General features: G+C 35.0%; 1 pseudogene; it reads left to right on the top strand.

The window, feature by feature from the left end:
• The first annotated feature begins 9,502 nt into the window (after positions 1–9,502).
• Positions 9,503–10,769, top strand: LOC115981350 (annotated as a pseudogene).
• The last annotated feature ends 1,253 nt before the right edge of the window (positions 10,770–12,022 follow it).

Genomic DNA, 12,022 nt, shown 5'->3' with positions numbered 1-12,022 from the left:
CAAAATTTTATCCTAATATTGGTTCAATTAATCATTGTTAAGTTTTATTAATTTTTTTTAGTTTACGTTTTTTTGGTGTTTTGGATTGTTCCTATATTACATTTATGATTGTTCCTATAATAAATAAAAATATAATTACGAAATACATTACTCATTATTAGATTAGTTTAAATTGTAAAAAAAAAAATTAATAAAATCACCATAAAAATAATTATCTCGCGCAACGCACGGGTTCGCGGCTAGTTAGTAATAATAGTGTTGCACTTGTAGTCTTGCAAGTAGGAAGGGGTTTTGGTAGCCCTAGAAGACCTTCTTAAAGAAGGAAGGAAAGCATGTGGAACAACAGCATGCCCTTGATCAAGGGGCAAAGAACCAAGTTTTGCACAATCTATAATAACAGAATCTGGCAGTGCAGAATCTGAGATGACAGGCAAAGAAAAGTCTAAAAATGGACTAGAAACCTGAATAGGACCAGAATCAGAAGATGGAAGACCTGGTGAAGGAATAACAAGTTCTAAAAACATGGAATCATGTGGAGTAGCCACATTAGGACAAATGTGAGGAAGGGAAATAGAAGAGTGAGGTGAAGTGGCAGAAGAAATGAATGGGAAAGTAGTTTCATGAAAAGAAACATCCCTTGAAATGAAAATCTACCTTGTGACGAAGTTTAACAACTTGTAACCCTTAACACCATAAGGGTATCCAAGAAAAACACAAGGAATAGATCTAGGAGCAAACTTAGACCTATTGTGAGCTAATGTAGAGGCAAAGCAAAGGCATCCAAAAACTTTTAAGTGATGATTAGAAGGAATCTTGCTATAAAGCTTCTCTAAAGGAGTTTTATGGTCTAAAACAATACTAGTCAGCATATTTATGATATAAACAGCTGTCAAAACACAATCTCCCCAATAACAAAGTGGTATGTTAGACTGAAATTTCAATGCCCTTGCAATGTTTAGAATATGTTGATGCTTTCTTTCCATAATTGAATTCTGTTGTGGAGTAGCAACACAAGAGTGTCAATGAATAATCCCATGTTGAGCATAAAACTCTTGAGCATTGTCAATTCTAATAACTTTGATGCTGGTTTGAAATTGAGTGAATATCATTTTGCAAAATGAAATCAGTAAAGGCCTAGTTTCTATTTTAGATTTCATGAGGTAAACCCATGTCGACCTTGTAGCATCATCTACAATAGTAAGAAAGTATCTAAAGCCATCATGAGTTGCTTTAGCAAAGGGTCCCCATACATCACAATGGATTAAATCAAAAGCATGATCAGACAAGTGTTTAGAATTAGGAAAAGGCAATCTTTTATGCTTTGTAATAGGACAAACAACACATTCTTTATTGAAATGAAAGGAAGATACATCAGATATACAATGATGAAGTTTGTCATCAGAAACATGTCCTAATCTAAGATGCCACAAGTAAGGCTTGGTAACAATAGGAACATGAGAAACAGAATGAACAAAGGACTGTAAAACTGACTCTAGGATAGTAGTAGCTTCTGAGATAGACTTGCAATTCTCTAAAGTTTGCAGCAGGTACAGATTGCTATGAAGCTTACCTAATCCAATCATTTTCCAGCAAGTAAGGTCCTGTATGAAACAATAATTGGAGAGGAAAACCAAACTAATGGTTTTTAGACCCCTTAAAACCACAATCAGATTAACCTAGGTAATTAGCCAAGTGATTACTTAGTCAAATTAACAAATCTAGGTTAACACAAATATATCATATCAATGTATAGTAGCAGAAAATAAAAAACACAATGATATGATAACCTAGGAAAACCAAACCGGTAAAAAACCTAGGGAGGATTTAACCTAGCTATCCCCAAGGTAAAAAGCAAATCCACTAGAAAGAATCGAAGTTTTACAATAGCGACTTAGACCACTAACATCCTATTGCTACCCACCAGTAGAAACTTACTGACACGACCACGTGCAAGCTCCGAGACCACGGACTCCTTCTTTCTTTAGCCTTTGCAAAACACAAATACCCACGTTTGTGACTTTGAGATCCCACTCAAAGGTTTAGCAACACAAACTCTCCTGTTTGTGACTCCAAGACCACCCTTGAAGGTTTAGATCATCAGCACCTTTGATGACTAGAGAAGGCAGCAACTTCTACAACACCAGATCTTGAGATTCTTCAAGGAATAACACCGGTAGAAAACATAAGAGAGCTTTTGGGTACAAAACCCTAGATCTACAAAAGAGGCACAAGATGCACTCTAATCTCTCTAAAAAACTCTCAAAACCCCACCTAGGGTTAGCTTATAATGTCCTTTAAATACTGGAAAAAAACGGCTCGCGATTTGGGCTTCAAACAGATAAGTTATGGCCTTTTTACGTTTGCCGATTTTGCTGATATGCGATTTTCGATCAATCGAAAATCACTAGCATCAATCGAGTATCAATCGAACCAACTAGCTTGTAACTCATTTGTTTTTATCCCGAACTTGAGTTTTTTGTCTTGGGCTTCAATGTAGACCATTCTAAACTAATGAGACTTAGTTTTTGTCATGTTTTGTCATGGTTTGCCAACATTACAAACTCAAAACCTAACAATCTCCCCTTTTGGCAATCCGTGACAAAACACACATACAACATAATGCCCATATACAATAAAATGCCCAAATACATCACAAATCCCAATCTAAGACTCCTAAATAAGAAGTTGCAAGAAGAGGTAGAAGGCCTTGATCAGAATGTACCTGTCTTTCCTGAAACACTCAACAAACACATCACCACATGTGTGGAAAGAAAGACAATAATATGAAACAGAATATAAAAAAACAAAAGTATTCTAACTCTCCCCCTAAGTTAGATACATCAAAAAGTTTTTATATTCTCCCCTTTTCAAAAAACAAATTCAACTCCCCCTAAACAAAACAAATAGGATTCCCACATATTCTCACATTTCATCTAAATCTCCCCCTTTTTGTCATGTATTGACAAAGACAACGCATTGTTGCCCAAATTAAAAAAAAACATACGCAACAAAGGTAAGAGAAAATAGAGAATAAAGGGAACACAAGACAATTCAACTCTATAGAAAATAGAGACAACTCCCCCTAAGAAGAGCAACAACTCCCCTATAAACAACAAAGGTTAAAAAAAACTTTTCTCCCACTATAAAAATAGGAAAAACAAAACAAGTTTTGGGAAAAACAGTTTTGGGGAAAAATTTAGGAGGTGGGGAAAATAAAGACACACAAACCAAACTTAAAAACTAAGTTGACGATACACATAAAGAAAAATATTCTCTCTTTCAATAAATGCAAACTTGACACTATGTGACCCATAAACAGTTGCATGAGTAGAGAAATATTTGCACATTCATTATCCATCATATCTCTTAAGAAAAAAAATTTCTGCAGTTCACAAATAAAAATAGCATATACTAAAATGTACAAAGGACTCAAAAATTAATTAATCAATTTGTAAATCATGTTGAGTACCCAATTTAACAAAGTGTATGCATGTTATGTGTGAAACAATGAGAGATATGACTGCAAAACTGCAAGATGGAAAAAAAATCAATGTAATGCATGTGAATCCTAAACATAAATGATGCATGAAAAAATAGATTGGTTAAATACTTAAAAACTGAAAATTTTTCAGTTTCGATCGGTCGAGAAATAGGTTCGATCAATCAAAAATCTGGAAAAGTGAAATTTTGAAAAACAATGCAAGTTAATGCAGAAACTCCTCAAAGCACATTGTGTTAGGAATAAAATGCATGAGTATGAGATGAAATTTTTTTCAAAAATACTTGAATTCAACCCAGATCTTCCAAAAACAAGATTTTCAATCAATTTGACCTTAAATTCTCAAGCTTTAAACACATTTTGCATTAAAATCAAGGAACTTTTAATCTTGGATGGCCACAACAAGATCACACACAATATAATGTACCAAGTTTAGCAAAGAGTAACTTGTGTAGTGTGTGCAACTAGCAAAAGCTTGAGATACATGTGAGGTGATATGTAAATAGAAATCAATCACAATTTCTAAAAAATTTATCACATAGAATTGAAAGAGACTATCACCTAAAGAGTTACATCATATAACTCTCACATCTCCTAGAAAACAAGCTTGCAATCATGTAAGTTTCTTGATTTGCCTCATAATATACACAACAATTTTATTTGATTGATTTAACATCAAGTTCAATAATGTACACACCAATTTTAACATTTAAACCAAGGCTACACCTTATGATCTTTTTGTGCATGTGCTACACTTTCTCGAGCACAAAATCTTACGATATGGACTAAGGTATTCATGATTGGCTAGTAAACAATGGTGAGATGGTTATTTATGTCTTTCTCAAAAAGTTCAAGTCCGACAGTCAAAGACATGTGACTTCAAGATCAAGACAAGGTGATCAAAACCATAAACATCTTTTCCACACAACATGTACTAAAAAACTCAAACTAGTAAAGTGCAATAAAAGAAGCTCATCCAAGCTAAACAAGGTACATAAACATGTTATGTAAAGATAATATGGCCAATCCTTGATTATAAATCCAAGATGTGAAATACAAAACACAAAAATCTTTTTGGTTTTTAAAAAATTTTATGACCAAAAACAAAAAGCACACATTATGCTAAATGAACAATGCAAATGCAATGCATGACAGTGCTTAACTAAGCTATAGAGGGTACACAAACAAGAAATATCAATTTCTTAATTAACCCATGAGTACATGTACAAACTAGTACATACTCACACAAAATCAAAAATAGCTTAGCACTTATATAACACATTCTATTCAAGTTTCTCCACAATGTCAAGCATGTTCTAAATCAAGAGAGAGATATCATAATTCATGTAATTCTCAAGAAAAATAAAACTAGGCACAAAATAAAATATTTTTGTCTTTTTGAAATTTTTCAATGTTTTTGGATTTTTTTATTAAATAAAAAAACATTCTAAAAAAAAAACAAAACAACCAAAAACAGAAACAAGACATGTCCACAAACAATTGAAAGAATTAAATCAGGGACAAGTCAGTAACACTCACCTTGGAGAATCTTTTCTCACCCATATAGCATGAGTCTTTGGCTTTATAGGTGAAAATCCATATGAAGCAGAGTGTATTTGAGGGATTACACCAATCTTTTGAGAAAGACTGAAATCCTGCAAATTCCTTTCATAAGCCAACAAACTTAAATTTTTCAAAATAATATGAAACAATTTATATGGACTTATGGCAGGAAAAATATCATCACAAATCCTAGACTGAAACACTGAATGCTTAAATTTCAATTTATGACAATTAGGACGAATGTGACCGGAGACACCACAAAAGTGACAAACAAGAACAAATTTAGGAACATCAGTATTCCTAACAACAAATCTAGTCTCAGATTTTGGTTTTTGCCTCAACAAAGAACAATTTGGTCTAATATGACTAACAACACCACAAAGGTGACAGGTAGGCACAAAAATAGATTTATTATACTCTCTAACAGTAGGTTTAGACATAGGTTTGGAAACTTCAGCGTCTACATCAGAACTTTTACCTTTGTCTAACCTAGCAAAATAAGCCTTTTCTTTATTATTCCTCTTAAAAAGAGGGATATAAACTTTCTCAATTTTAGGCTTAAGAGAAACAGAAACACTTCTGTTAACAACAGCAGGCTTGGTACTAGTCAAATTTTCAATTTTAGCTTTAGATTCAACTAACTCTTGTTCCAAGCTTTTCATCTTCTCATCTTGGGAGGAAATTTGATTTCTCAAAAATTTATTCTTTTTATTAGATTCATCTAATCTAACAACCAATTCCTCTTTTTCAAGATTAGCCAATTTTAACTCTTCCTTGAATTTCTTAGCAATTTTCATAGATTTCAATAATTCCTTACGAAGAGTTTCACAGGCATCAATAAAATCAACAGAAGCATGAGCAGAAACATGATCAGAAGGACACTTCAAATTATCCATGACAACAGGGGTCAAGGATCAGCTCTTAGATCAAAAGATCTAAAACAAAAGAGCAACCCACTCTGATACCACTTGATGGTTTTTAGACCCCTTAAAACCACAATCAGATTAACCTAGGTAATTAGCCAAGTGATTACTTAGTCAAATTAACAAATCTAAGTTAACACAAATATATCATATCAATGTATAGCAGTGGAAAATAAAAAACACAATGATATGATAACCTAGGAAAACCAAACCGGTAAAAAACCTGGGGAGGATTTAACCTAGCTATTCTCAAGGTAAAAAGCAAATCCACTAGAAAGAATCGAAGTTTTACAATAGCAACTTAGACCACTAACATTCTATTGCTACCCACCAGTAGAAACTTACTGACACGACCACGTGCAAGCTCCGAGACCACAGACTCCTTCTTTCTTTAGCCTTTGCAAAACACAAACACCCACGTTTGTGACTTTGAGATCCCACTCAAAGGTTTAACAACACAAACTCTCTTGTTTGTGACTCCAAGACCACCCTTGAAGGTTTAGATCATCAGCACCTTTGATGACTAGAGAAGGCAGCAACTTCTACAACACCGGTAGAAGACATAAGAGAGCTTTTGGGTACAAAACCCTAGATCTACAAAAGAGGCACAAGATGCACTCTAATCTCTCTAAAAAACTCTTAAAACCCCACCTAGGGTTAGCTTATAATATCCTTTAAATATTGGAAAAAAACAGCTCGCGATTTGGGCTTCAAACAGATAAGTTATGACCTTTTTACGTTTGCTAATTTTACTGATATGCAATTTTCGATCAATCAAAAATCAGTAGCATCAATCGAGTATCAATCGAACCAACCAGCTTGTAACTCATTTGTTTTTATCTCGAACTTGAGTTTTTTGTCTTGGGCTTCAATGCAGACCTTTCTAAACTAATGAGACTTAGTTTTTGTCATGTTTTGTCATGGTTTGCCAACATTACAAACTCAAAGCCTAACACAAACAACATGACAAGGACTTGGTTAATTTGCTTACTGAAATCAGATTGAAAGTAAAGGCTGGGACACAAATCACATCCTCAAGAATTAAGGTTGAAGTGACCTGAACTATGCCTATGTGTGTGACAATAACCTTTTCACCATTAGGCAAATGCACAAAAGAAGAGATTGAACTAGTAATCTTAGTAAACAATGAAGTGGAATGGATAATATGGTCAGTGGCCCCGGTATCAAGAACCCAAGTTTCCTCATTGTAAGCTGTTTTGTTTGAAGGATTTTTCAGTAAAAACAGAATTCTTCAAATTAAGACAAACAGAATCCTAGAAAGAGGCACAAGAAATACTTGAGAGAGCTGAATTTGCTGAGTGAATAGCATCATTGGTGCCAGAAGAAGATGCATGAGAACTCAACATTGACAACAGCTGCTAGCATTGTTCAGATGTGAAAGGGAAAGATCCTGACTGTGATGTAGCCTCAAATTGACTAGGTTCACCATCAAGAGTCACTTGATTAGCCATAGACACCTTGCCCTTTTGCTTGTAACCTGGTGGAAATCCAACTAGTTTGTAGCACTTCTCCATGAAATGACCAACTTTGCCACAATGACTGCATACAGGTCTACCCTTTCCTTTTGTGCTCTTCCCAGCTTGATTGAACCCTTGAGTCTTGACTGCAAGGGCAGTTAAATCAACTAAAGTTCATCCATTGAAACCTAAAGCCCTCTGCCTTTCCTTTTGTATCACCAAAGAGAAAGCCTTGTCAATTGAGGGATTTGGCTCCATCATCAGAATCTAAGTTCTGACTTGTGAATAGACTTCATTCAAGCCATTAAGGAATTGCATCAAGGAATCTTGATGATGAAAGGATGTGATCTTGTCATTCACTCCACAGACAAATTTACTACAAGAACAACATGGTAAAGGCCTGAGATTGAGCAATTGATCCCAAAAAGCTTGAAGATCAGTGAAGAAAGTAGTCACTGTTGCATCTCCTTGCATAATTGTTGAAATCAGTTTCTGAAGCTGTGAAATCCGTGGACCATTAGCTTGTGAGAAACGATTCCTGAGTGAATTCCAAACCTCCATAGCAGTGTTTCTGTAAATCACACTTGCAATGATGTGAGGAGAGATTGAATTCAAGATCCATGAAGAAATCATGGAATTGTTCTTTGACTAGGCAATCTTTTCCAGAGGAGTAATTGCCATGGAAGCTGTTATGGAACCATCCACAAAGCCTAGCTTGCTCTTCACATCCAATGCCATCTGCATAGCCCTAGCCTAATTAGGGTAATTGGCTTCTGTCAAGAGCTGAGTGACAAGAATTGCACTTGGTGACTCTACATAATGCAAGAAAAAAGGACTTCTCGAATCCTCCATTGGAGAAAGCTCACGATGAGCAGTGGATTGAGAAGAAGAAGATTGCGAAGCTTGATCTTGGTTCACCATTGACAGAAGCACAAAGCTCTGATACCATATAAGAAAACAGAGAGCTAGGAAAGAGAGGAATTGATAACAAGCTAGAGAGAAGACCAAGATTGAAGAAATTTTCTATTAATTGCATTAATTAAGAACTGTGAATACAAGAGGTATTTATATACCAGAACAATCACCAGACTAGATAACCTACAACTAACTAATCCCACATTATACAGATCTACTTACTTACAACCAATCAGGACATTACAAATGTCTATATATACATTACATTGTAAACTACAAGTCGTATTAATCATGATTGTCATATATCAATCCCAAATGCTAAGCTTCCATTACTCTGTTCTGATGCTCTGCCTCTCTGCCTCTCTACCTGAGCCAACTTCTCCAACTAGGCTTCATCTTCATTAGCTTAAGCCACTCGAATCTTCTTTCTTCTTCTGTTTGTGATCTTTGCAGTCAACATTATTTTGATACATGCAAACCAAAAAGGTAAATGTTGAACATCCAAAAATCTACGAATTATTTCAAAGCAAAAAATTAGCGTCCATCACCATAAAAAAAGTTGAGAAATGGCCTTGGCTTGTACCTCAATCTTGCAAAATTTTGTTAGTGTTAATGACTTAAAGCCTTTAAAACTCGGCCACCAGATAAGCTTTCAGTAGATCCCAAATTGAATTGGGTAATGTGAGGATCAGTTTTGAGCTCCTTCAAAATTTAAGCTTTCGTTTCTTCTACTCTGAGGTAAGGGAATTTGAAAAAAAAAATTAAAAAAACACCCGAAAGGTCATTACACGATTTTAAAGCTTATATTGCTCTAACTTGCTTTAAAAAGAACATTATAAACGGATAGTCATCTTTTATGCAATAAAACTAGTGGATATGCAATATTACATTTAAACCAAGGGCGGAGCTAGAGGGGTCACGCAGGGGGCAACTGCCCTCCCAGCCCGCCCAAAAATTAATAGGAATTTATAATACATCAGCTTGGACTATCTTCCTTAACCTAGGAGGAATTTTATCTTACCAAAAGCTCTACTCACTCACACTTACACTCTGTTTGTTTCGATGGAAAATTTTGTGTAAAAATAGTTTTCTGTATTTTCCAGTATTTGGTAGCATCAGAAAAAATGAGTCAAAAGAAAACTATCTTTAGTCAACAGAAAAAGTATAGCTTATTTTTAAAGATTGTTTTCCATACAAAGTGTAAGTATGTTGTGTGGATATCTTATAGTGGCTTGGGCAACAGGGTTTTAACCCTGACATCTGCATTTCTCTATGCCCTCCTCACAAATAGAGTATTGCTTGTTGACCAAGGAATGGATATGGCTGATCTTTTTTGTGAGCCATTTCCATAAAAATCATGGGCTTTTGCCTGTTGACTTCCCCCTCAAAGAGACATTTAAAATCCTTAGTCAGAAGTTTCCTCATTCTTATGGGAACATGTTGAAGAAGAACATCTTAAATACTTCAACAGTATCACTACCATCATATTTATATCTCCATCTAGCACATGATTACAATGATCATGATAAGCTCTTTTTATGTGATCAAGATCAAACTTTTCTCAGTAGAGTTCCTTGGTTGATAATGAAATCAGATCTATACTTTGTCCCATCTCTCTTCTTGATGCCCTCTTTTGAGCAAGAATTAAGCAAATTATTCCCACAGAAAGATACTGTTTTCCTCCACTTAGGCCGGTATCTTTTCCACCCCTCAAATCATGTATGGGGCCTAATAACAAGGTACTATGAAGCCTACTTATCAAAAGCAGATGAGAGGATTGGAATTCAAATAAGAAATTTTTATACAGGACCTGGTCCTTTCCAATATGTGATGGATCAAGTTTTAGCTTATACACTAAAGTATAAAGTGTTGCCACAAGTAGATAGGAAGAGAACTATCGTTACCCAATCAGAAAAGGCAAACTTGAAAGCTATCCTTATAACGTCTTTGAGTTCTAGGTACTTTGAGAACGTAAGAAACATGTACTGGGAACACCCAACGGTGAATGGAGACGTGGTTGAGGTTTTCCAACCAAGCGAAGAACAATTTCGACATAAAGAGAACAGGTTGCACAACAGCAAGGCATGGGCAGAAATGTATCTCCTCAGCTTAACTGATGTCTTGGTTACAAGTGCATGGTCAACATTTGGTTATGTAGCTCAAGGTCTTGGAGGTTTGAAGCCATGGATTCTCTACAAGTTTGATAATCAAACGACCCCTAATCCACCTTGTCGTCAGGCCATGTCAATGGAGCCTTGTTTTCATGCTCCCCCATTTTATGATTGCAAGACAAAGAAAGGAACTGATAATGGTGCACTTGTTCCCCATGTGAGACATTGTGAAGATATGAGCTGGGGCTTAAATCTAGTTGATAATCTTGATGAGTTGTAGGCTTTTACAATTCATTATTTGTGCCAATGGGCTTCTAGTCCGATGGTGCCTAACCCCTCCCATGTCTCCCGTATCACGAATTTGACTTGCCATCAAGAGCCTTGTAGCTCAACTAATAGGCACATCTTGGTGTTTTGAATGAAGACATCCAGGTTCAAATCCTCCCGCCCCCAATTATCAAATTATCAACAAAAAAAAAAAAAACAAAAAACAAAAAAAAAACTTTTTCCCTTAAAGATTTTGAAAACAACTAGTATCCATCCTTTATTTATTTATTTTTATAGGTGGCCGATTCTGATTGTAGAAGATCTATTGTTGATTTCAAAAACAATTGGAACTAAGGTTTGGTCGTTGCTCTATGTAATTGACGTATAATAGTTGTATACCAATTGTATTTGACAAATAATGCCTCCACAAAATATTCAAGTATACTAATATTGTCTTCTTAAAAAAAAGTATTCTAACATCAGAAGCAAACGACCATGAGATATGGTTAATTAACAAATTACCATCCTAATTCCTAAGTACCTTCTTATTTTATAGCGAGTCATTCTATGTACCTATATTATTTCCTAGCTGTCTCATCCAAAATAGAACAATATCTTGCCTTGCAATTAGTACTCCACCCTTGACAACTTAATGCATCACGTTGTTAATTGCTGTGGATGCTTTACGATAGTGAAATTTGGAAAGCAATTCTTCAAGCCATATAGAAAATTTCACGTGAATGGAACTAATGGGAATGCTGATACATGGAGGTTTGATTTTAAATATAATAACTTGTACAATTGCTTTTCCTTCTTGATATTTTAAAACTAAAGTTTTTCATGCACCAAGAACAACAGTGTCGGAAAATGAAAACCTGCATATTGTTTGGCTGTTTCGCACCTAGAACCATGTATGGCCCGACTATTTGGCCTTTCAAGAAATGTTCAAAAAAATAATTATTCATGTCTCATACTCTATCAAAGTTTAGATCAAATCCACAAAACCCAAACTTTCTTAAGAACTGACAATGTTAGATCTGCTCTCCTCATGTACAATCACAGGAAATTATAAATTATAGAGTTAGGAAATGAACAATTACCAGAAAACTGTAAAATAAAAAATAAAAAATAAAAAAATTGTTGGAGGTGGCTATAGAAGCAATCAACCCAACTACAAAAACTCAACCATAGAAGCAATCGACCCAACTGCAAGAACAATATTATGTTTGTTTTTAAATTTTATATAACCTAACTTTTAGATCTTTT

This window comes from Quercus lobata, chromosome 3 (assembly GCF_001633185.2).
Source record: "Quercus lobata isolate SW786 chromosome 3, ValleyOak3.0 Primary Assembly, whole genome shotgun sequence".
Classification (NCBI taxonomy): domain Eukaryota; kingdom Viridiplantae; phylum Streptophyta; class Magnoliopsida; order Fagales; family Fagaceae; genus Quercus; species Quercus lobata.
The sequence above is the reverse complement of the archived record's forward strand: the minus strand, read 5'-3'. Positions and strand labels throughout refer to the sequence as shown.